General features: G+C 44.0%; 1 protein-coding gene across 1 annotated transcript in view; it reads right to left on the minus strand.

Moving 5' to 3' along the window:
* Positions 1 to 4,908, minus strand: part of CNTN4 (contactin 4) — a 984,995-nt gene extending 980,087 nt beyond the window's left edge. Inside the window, exon 1 of the mRNA XM_032650303.1 lies at positions 4,468 to 4,908. The gene's annotated coding sequence lies outside the window, so the exon portion shown is untranslated. The remainder of the gene's footprint in view (positions 1 to 4,467) is intronic.
* Between the last annotated feature and the right edge of the window lie 4,837 nt (positions 4,909 to 9,745).

Raw genomic sequence — 9,745 nt, forward strand, 5'->3', positions numbered from 1 at the left:
TCTGCTCCCGATTCTGGTAGGTATTCAAGATAAACCAATATCACATTTAATTCTGCTCCAGTATATTTCAGACTAGATGCAATCTTTTATCTTCTTTAGGATTTTTTAATTCTCCTCCAACTTTTTTAAATAAATGAAAAGAAAAGGTGGTCCAATGGCTACAATAAGAAAAATGTTGCAGCAAGAACAAAAAACTAGTATAGTGAAACTGCTAGGAAAAGTAATTCTAGAGCCGTACAACTTGGTTCAAATCCCAGCTCTGCCAGTTGCTGGCTATGTCGGGCAAATGATTTAATTTCTCTTAGCCTAATTTACCTCATCTATACAATAGACACAATAATAATTCCTATCTAGGGGGGCAAAGTGCTTATAAAAGTACCTCAAAAATAGTAAACACTATGCATGTATTAGTTCTTTCTATCATTTTTTCTTATATCTGTTCTAGTTTTTCTGCCAAGAAAACCAGGGATTGGGGTGGGGGTGAGGGGAGAAAAGAGAAGTAGCATTTATTGAACATGGAGGAAATATCACATACAATAATAGAATGTCAGACAATGATGGCTATTTCCCCAAGCCTTTTTTCTCCTTCCTGAAAACACAGCTAAACTACATTTCCCAGACTCCCTTATAGTAAGATACACACATACATAACTGAGTTCTGGCCAATGGAATGAAAGCAAAAGTGATATGTATGACTTCCACATCTGGGCAGTTAACACCCTGCAAGTCTTTCTCCTTCCAACGGCTTGATGCAGATGAACACAGTGAACCTGCCAAAGGTGGCAGGGACACAGAATGCATGAAGGCTGGATCTTCAAATCACACCGTGGAGGAGTGCTGCCAGGATCATGCATTATGAAACTTTACATGAATGAGAAATACATTTGTTGCATCTGAGGCAGTACACTTTGTTTCGATTCATCTGTTATAGCTTTTAACCTACCCAATCTAATACAGCCAAGCTCTACACCTATACTCCTATGTATAATATCTACCACACTGCTTTGAAATAGATGTCATTCCAATTTTATAGCTAAGGAAACAGAGGCTCACAGAAGTTATGGAACTATCTTGTCCAATATCATGAATGTAATAAGTGGTAGGGCCACATTTAGGTCCAGGTTAATCTGCTCCAAGGTAATTGGGCTTTCTACCCTCCACACAGTAAATACTGTAACACAAAACGTATCCTTCCTTCCCTCACTCATTTACTCCTTAGTTTCCTCACTTTCTGACCACTGGAATTTTAGCCTTTCAATGAAAACTTCATATTTTTTTTTCATCTGTATATCCAACTTGGGAGATCTAGGAAGACCCCTAGATCACATTCATCTCTTATGCCTCATTTCATCTACCTATGAGTCCATGACAGGGAAACAAGTGTTCCTAACTCATCTGTTACAGGAGACACAGATTCCTAGCAGTTTTGCAAGTGGCTACAGTATCAGAGATGATAAATGAGAGAGCCACAGATAAGGAGAGAAAGGTAAAAAACACCAATCCATCAGTGATCTCCAAAGCTGGGCGTACACCCTAGGGGTTGTACAAAACAATCCACTGGGATACAGAAAAAGAATATTAGAACTTCTGTTTCATGATTTTTGCTTAACTTATCCTTTAGTTTCTTTCTGGGTATGTTTTATAAGTAGTATATCAACATAACAGTACATGTGTGTAATTTATAAATAACTTTTAGTGCTGCACGGTCAAATTTTCTTCTGATAGTACATAATTTTAAAAATATGAAGATCAATAAGTCTAAGTTAATAAATCTGGTTTCCTTCACCAGACTTAAAACACTGTGCTATGGGAAATGAAAACAACAAAACTCGCCACATCTGTGTATACAGACATCTCTTAGCTTACCCTGTGAAATAGATTAATTCAATTAAAATCATATAAAAGCATGTTTCATAAAAGATTAAGTTCTTTTTATAAAAAGAAACACTGAAACTAATGTATATTATGTCTTCAAATAAAACAAAGAAGAATCAAACAGGTTAAAACCATGATCATATAAACTTGGGAAAAGAGTCAGAATTATAAAGGGGAGTTTTCTGTTGAGAAGTTTAATTGTCCAGGTTACCTTTATTTTTTTAAGACCTAACTTGAAGTAACAGATGTCCTGTGTATCTTTCAGAAAAAGAAAAAAAAAAATCTAGTTAAAATATTTAGTGCTTAAAGGGAAGAAAATACGAAAACCTACTTCTGACTAAAAAGGAGAGAGCACTAGGTAAAATAAGTGGATGATTTAAAAACAAAAAAAAGCCAACTTTATTTGAAAGGCTTGTTCTCTATCCACCCTTAATGACCTACCAATATGAAATGACTAGGGAAAGAGGCAGCAAACTGACTGGAGGAGACAAAGTCCCCCAGGTTAAAGGAAATGAAAAGTGTTTGTATAAAGGCTGCGAATAAGAAGACTTGCCTCCATTGTAATTTCCAGGTGGCTCTGACCTGCACCCTTAAACAGCAGGTTGCGTCTCCTATAGTCTTAGCCCCTAATTTTAAAAGGTCAGTTTTTCATACTAGCCAGCAAACTTGCAGGGTCCAGACTGGAAAATAATCGTGGGGCTTACCATCACGATCCCTCCTCATCAATCCAGAGCAGTGGAAGTCAGTTTAAACAAACAAATAAAATCAATGGCAATTTATAAAGTGGCAAAAAACAGCATTCCCATGGAACTTGTTTTTGATCCTTATCAATCTTATACTCTCACCACCTCTTGTGTTGATTCACACAAGTCTTGAGTGAAATCAACATGAAGATAGCAAGAATAAAGTTATGGGTGAAATGTGAGTTTTCTCATCAACGCTGGGAAAACTACCTCAACGTGCCTGCCTCCATGACACAACGTTCTTTTTCACCCACTTGGGCAGACACAGAGAAAACAAACTTGCTAATCAGTCCGACTGGCAGTGCTACTGCGTGGACCTGCCTGGATGGAAATCTACAGTCTTCATGCTCTTGGCCTTCTCCCTAAAGGACATAAACCATAAACTTCAAAATACAAAAATAAAAGCACATTCCAAATTACTATTGTAAGTGTCCAAACAAATCAGCTATGTGGAATTATTCCTTGAAATACCCAGTTCTCTTCACAATAAACTGCAGGAGCTTCCCCAGCAATTAAAAGACTGACAAATATGTCCCCGCCCCTATGTTGATTCCGGTAGGAAAACTAGAAAAAGTTCCACGAGCCGAGCATTCCTCCCAGGAGCTCCTCCCTGCAAAGAACCCTCCAACACACCCCAAGATCCAACCCCACCTTCACGCAGACCACCACCCAAGGTGATCTGTCACACTGATTGGCCCTAGAACACCTCCGCAAGCCTCTTCGCTCCAAATCTGTAGACCCCAGCCAACGACCCAACCTCCCAATCTTCGCGTTGCACGAAGCCGCCTCCTTTCAGGAGCTCCGCTGTGCTGCAGAATGTTCCCATGCATCAGACGCCCTGAGTGGCTCTGAGAGATTCAGGAGCCCACGTCCTCCTAACCCTCACCTCCACACCTTTCATAAACAAAAAATATATAAATACGCGAAGCACACTGAGAAGAAATGCACGCAGGTTTTGAGCCCTCCTTTCCAGAAGGAGAGCGAACCCGTTGGTGTCTACGGGGTGCCCGGCGCACATCTCGCTGATGTCTGGGTACGGAAGGGAGACTAGGTTGTTGCCTTGGCCTTTCAAAAGAAACTGCAAATCCCTCCTAAGTTGCTGAAAAATTAACGCTACTCCCCACAAGCTCCGTCGGCAGCGCGTGGGTACACCAGGTACGTGCCACAAAAGCGGGGACCTGGTGGATGTGGTTCGCCGCTGCACCCCCAAGCGCTTAGCACTGGGTCTGGCACACAGTGCGCGTCCCCGAAAATCAGTGTCTGTTCTAACACGGCTTCTTCCACCATGGCTACGGTACGGGATCCTGATCTTTTAGTCCCTTCAAACCTCAGTCCAAGTTCGCCTTCGTCTACCGTGGGCTGCAGCTGGGCCCTCGGAGCCCGGGGTAACAACATCAGAGGGAAACTCTTGCCAAGAACCGTGCTCCGGGGCCGAAGGCGCACGGAGAGGGGGCTACAGCCTGAACCCGCCGGAGGAGCTGATTTTAAGGGTTCCCGAAGCATTACGGGCTCTGGGCTCCTTGTTTTGCGGCTGCCTCGCTGCGCAACAAACTTATTTTCTGACTAAAAAGAAGGGTTGCCGTGGGGGGACGGCGGCGCCCTCGGTGCCCTGCCTCCTCCGGATTCAGGGCGCGCGGCGTCCGCTGCCCCGACCCCGCAGGGTAACCGGGCTCAAGGCGGTTTGGCCCACAGCCCCTCTCCAGCCCGGCAGGAGGGGGAGCCCCGAAGAGACCTTCTCCACCTTGCAGCCTCCGAGAACCATGCTCTTTCTCCGAATCCGAGAGCCGGGGTGCCCGGGGCAGCACACACCCGGTCTGGAGCGGAGCCCGTCAGCTCGCGCCTCACTTACCTGAGCACCTGAGCGCGGAGACCGCTATCGCTTCGGGTGCGGCGCCGGCACAGCCCGACGGTCCCAGTGTAGCGGCGAAAGCTTCCTACTTGCGACCAATCCTGGTGCTGAAGCCGGTGCTATGTCTGGTGCCGCGCTCCCCTCCCTCCTCACGCTCGCGGCTGCTCAAAAAGCCCGGCGCGACGGAGTTCCGGCTGCCGGCGCCTCAGCGTCGAGGAGGGTGAGACGCGTGACTGATACTAGAGGCGCGGAGAGGGCGGGAGCCGGTGCGCAGCCGAGCTGAGCATGCTCAGTGCGCGGCCGGCGGAGGCGCGCGCCCGGGGGGGCTGCACCTGCCCAGCCCTGTCGGCGGGAGAAGATCCCTGGTGCCCGCGAGCAGAGCTGTGAAAGGGCACCTAGCCTGAATCCCAGGCACCCGAAGACCATCAAGCCGGTTACTGAGCAGGCGTGTAGAGGATGCGCAGCTTAGCGATGGGGAACAAACCGAAGCGATGCCGCTTTCCTTTGCAACCCGAGGGGGGGAGGGGGCGGGGCGGGGCGCAAGGAGGCGCGACCTGGTTCGGTACGCAAACCTCTGGCCTCTGGGAGACGCGGTGCCTCATTAAGGCGTCCTGGCCAGAGAAGCACTTCTGCTTTGGGGCTGAGAGTTGCCGAGTTCAGGAGGACTGGCGGGGAGCGGCGGGGGTGGGGGTGGGGGTGGGGGGTGGACCCTAAACTTGAGAAGCCGGAAGAGGGGGCTTTTGAAAGGTTTTATCTACCTGTCTTTAGGGGGAGGACATTGGCCAGACAGGCAGCGTTACCGGCCTGGAGTCTCACCCATATGAGGGGGCTTTCAAGCCGGAATGTGTGTGTGTGTGTGTGTGTGTGTGTGTGTGTGTGTGTGTGGAAGAGGAAACGGTTGCCATGAAATAGGTCCGAGGATCCATTTGCGGTGTGTGCGGGCACATTGAAAGCTTTGTTATTCAGAAACGTGCTTTGGACAGTGACGTTACCATGGTCATTCTATAGTATGCATCTACTGTTTTCTCGCAGAAATGGCTCTTTTCACCCCAACTCCAAACCTCAGGGTAACCGTAGAGATGGGCAGCGATGCCCAGCCCCTCAACAACGCTGTGAAAAGTGAGTCTGACAGGCAGAGGAAAGCCAGCCGATTCGAACTCATCTGGAATGCATGTCCAGAAATCCCAAGAGAGGCCGGGTTCCTCTCCCAAGGAAAAAGCCCCAGCGTTTGCTGAACCCTGGTCTTCCTGAGCGTCGCTCAGCAATTCAGAGCTACATAAACAACTTCTGACCATTTACACGATCATGTAAACCTACCCTGACATCTCCATTATGGGGAGAAGACGTTCACTGGAAAACTATTTTTAAACTACTGTAGTAAGCAAACATCCAACTCCTACGAATATATGCAGCTGCCTTGTTAGTTCACACTGTTTTTTTTGTTTTGTTTTTTTTTTTTTAATTCCTGTTCAGGAAGTGGGCAAATTCAAACATGGTAGTGGGCATTGCTGTGGTCAAAATTTTCACCACTTGAAATTCCATGGCTTTCCTTGTTGCTCTAGTTAATGCTAAGGAAAGGAGGGGTTTTTTTTGTTGTTGTTTTTCCCAGATTTCTGGATTGCTTAAACTTGGAAAGAAATTTTAAGCTCTTTCCCTCCTCCTTATGTGGTGTGTTTCTCTAGTAGAGGCACTTTCGCAAAATGGAAATGTTGATAATGCAAATATATTACGTGGCAAATAACTAGTTAAAATGAATTGTTTCTCCTCTCTGAAGGCTTTTGTGTTCCTGACAGAAACATTACTTCTAATTTTTTTTAGATTGATTATTTTTCTGCACCTAGTCAATTAATATATATATATATATATATATATATATATGTTTTCCAGTAAAAGTATATGACGACAAATGCCTGGCCAGAAATTCTCCAGGAAATATTCATACATATACATGCATACTCTTAACATGTTTAGGGAAAAGTGGTACTTTAGACTCAAAACAAAATTTCAAAGAAAAAAGAATAAAGCAGGCCGTCATGTTCTCCCAAGGAGACTATAAACTGAGGCAATTTTTAAAGTTCTGTGAAATTTTGGACAAAATCCCTTAACAGTGTTTCTGAATTTCACATTTAGATATTTTGTTTTCATTTTTTCCTTTAACCCTTCTTCCCTGTCTGTTACATGCTGGGCATTGTATTCTAGCAGGGGCTGGGAAACAAAATGAACAAAACTTAGAATCTGCCCATAGTTCATCATGTAGTTGGGAAAACAGACATTATGTATCAGGAGAGATAGATTTGGGTCATCTTGAGGGAATGTCAGTAAGTGTTATGATGAGAGACATTTGTTTTTTCTTTTCACCAACAGGGTCACACGGATCAAATGCTAAGCTTGATCAGCACCTCCCCAACTTTTTTTTCCCAGAGGAACAGCCACAAGTTTAAAATGCAACAAATAATCCAGTCCCTCTTTTCCATCCCACAGAAAAGACATGAAGCTTACTGCCTGCTATCTCTGCCAAGAAAGGAAGCTTCTCACTAAAGCTCTCAGGATTGGGGAGTGTTCCTGGGAGAACCAGCCCCTGCCAGGAGACAAGAATGGTTTATTTTGACGACAACATCCTCACACATGTGTCCCCGCATATCCGGGACTGGCTGGGTGTCAGTTTCTTGCTCAGGGAAGTTGTCATTGGGATCCTCTGGGGGGGAAATGTTCCAAACGAATCAATTAACACTGCCAGCAGCAAGTTTAATACCACTGCACTGAGTCCCTACTCTGTATCAGTGCATGAATGAATTACTGGTGCTCACGTATTCTGCAAATAATCATCATTATAAGGCAGTGAAAAATTTCTCCTGCCCATTGGCCTAGGTAGCATCTAAGCAGAGACCCTCAATAACCCCCTATTCACCCCCCAAGGTAATTATTTACAGACGTATGTGAAGTTTTGCTTCTAGGTCTTCTAATACAGTAGTATCTACGTGGACACAAGGTCACCTCTTACACTCATTAAACCAATCTGAACAGAGTCTGATAACTCTTAAGGGAAATCAATGCCGAAAATGCTTTTGACTTTTTGGAGACATGTGTGGAATACAACATCAGGTTAGACTCAGCATGCAACAGTTCTGAAAACTCCAGAAAGGGCATTTATCTGCTCCTGTTGCTTCTTCCACGCACATCATGAGGATTTGGTGGAAGCGGCTTTAATATAAGAGGCAGAAAAAGGAAGAGCATCACAGGAAAAGAAATATGTCTCTTCCAGACACATCTGATTTGATTTGACTTTCTTATACCTTGCATCCAGTGCCATTTAAACAAACTCACAAACACCACCCTCTTGGTTCCAAATGACTTGAAGAAAAGGTCATCCAACAGCAAGAATGCTTCAATCAGATAACACATACCTTAGTTTTATAATTAGTTGTTGCTTATTTTTAGTGTACTAGGTAGCTGGATAAATCTTCAGGTGTGAAGCAACACTTGTATCCTATTCCCGTTTTTAAAACTAGTTCAGGGCTTCCCTGGTGGCGCAGTGGTTGAGAGTCACCTGCTGATGCAGGGGACACGGGTTCGTGCCCCGGTCCGAGAAGATCCCACGTGCCACGGAGCGGCTGCGCCCGTGAGCCATGGCCTCTGGGCCTGCGCATCCGGAGCCTGTGCTCCGCAACGGGAGAGGCCACAACAGTGAGAGGCCCGCAAAAAAAAACTAGTTCAAATTCACTTTAATCAAGTGGATAAAGCAGTACTTTTTAAAGAACTGTGTCATGAAGAGTTTTGTGTTCAGTGCTGAAATAGAGTAAAATAAAACAGAGCTCAGGTAAGGACTTTCAGACCAGCCTCCCTAAGGCGGCTCCTGTGCAGTTGTTTTCAGTGACTGATGGATGCTTGAGCTTCAACCTAAGGACATCGGAACAATAATGGCCACATAGTGAGATAATGATAATTAGCAGACAAAAGCACAGTTAATTGCCATGAAGGTTGTGACACAGACTGACAGAGGCAGAGTAAACTAGAAGCCTGACACCCCAGCCAAGACTTTTATAAACATGGCAGTTAGACTCCCACTGAATTTAAGCATAATGAACTGGAATTAGGAATCAATCAGCTGTGCTCCCCTCCACATTTTTCCAGATTTTATTAGATCCTTTATGCAAAATGAAAATATAAAGTTTCAGAGGACCTTGCTTTGAAAAAGTATTTACAGGTGGTTTTCATTGTTTGCAGTAATTATGCTCTATAAAGTCTCTGGGAACCCTGAATTAGTGAATACTAAAACCATTGCTCCTAGGAGAAATACAGTTAGGTTCCTGTGAGCCTGTGGTGACAAAATTTTCATTAACCAATCAATAGAAAAAAACCTTGTTTTATGTGCATTTCTGCTTAAAGGCATTGCATTTAATACATATTGTTGATTCATTAACGTACTCACAGTCAGCATCACTATAACTCATTCCTGAACAAAACTTGTCTGACACATGTATTTTCTCTGTTAAGGCACAGCACAGACTTCTTGCCCTTTGGAACACAAGATAGCACTTCGGCATTACGCTTCAGGCCATTTTGAATGGCAAGATCTCCAATAAAAAAGCACAAAAATGTGCCAAATACACTGCAAAAAGGAGACTTCTTTACAATTAATAAATAAAACAGGAAAGCAGAGCATCACCTTCTTAGACTTCAACTAGGAGAGTGGGCAACTTAAATTTCTCACCGCTCTGTGTGTATCAACAAATGACCACAAAGGTGCCACAGGTGCTGACTTTGGGGTTACAAATAAATTTCAGTAAGTAGACAAGTTTGCAAATATGGAATCTGTGAATAATGAAGATGGCTATACCAAATATCCCCTTTAAATGGCTAGCCACATTAGTCCATATGGTATGTGATTCAAGTTATAGATACTCAGTTTACATGCTGTCATTTTGGAAATACATTATTGAGAGGAAAAAAAAATTATATTTTGTACTATCAAAGGCTGTCTTCTGCCAGTTTTCTCAAACAAATTATATGTTACAATCACATAGGAATTTTCTGTTTATTACAGACCACGGTCATTTTGTGTTTATTTCCAAAGTGGATTTTGGGGTTTTTGTTGCTATTGTTCAACATGACAACTCATGCAGTTGTTCACAAAGAAGGATGACTTCAAGAGCTAGATAAAGTTAAGAGTAAACAGAGAGGAAGGTTAGTGAAGTGAAAGGTGTATCTCTTTAGCAGCTAAGAAAACTGGAGTTCTGGTCTTGGCCCAAGAACGTCATAATCTTAGATGAGACATAAG

This window comes from Phocoena sinus, chromosome 11 (assembly GCF_008692025.1).
Source record: "Phocoena sinus isolate mPhoSin1 chromosome 11, mPhoSin1.pri, whole genome shotgun sequence".
NCBI lineage: Eukaryota > Metazoa > Chordata > Mammalia > Artiodactyla > Phocoenidae > Phocoena > Phocoena sinus.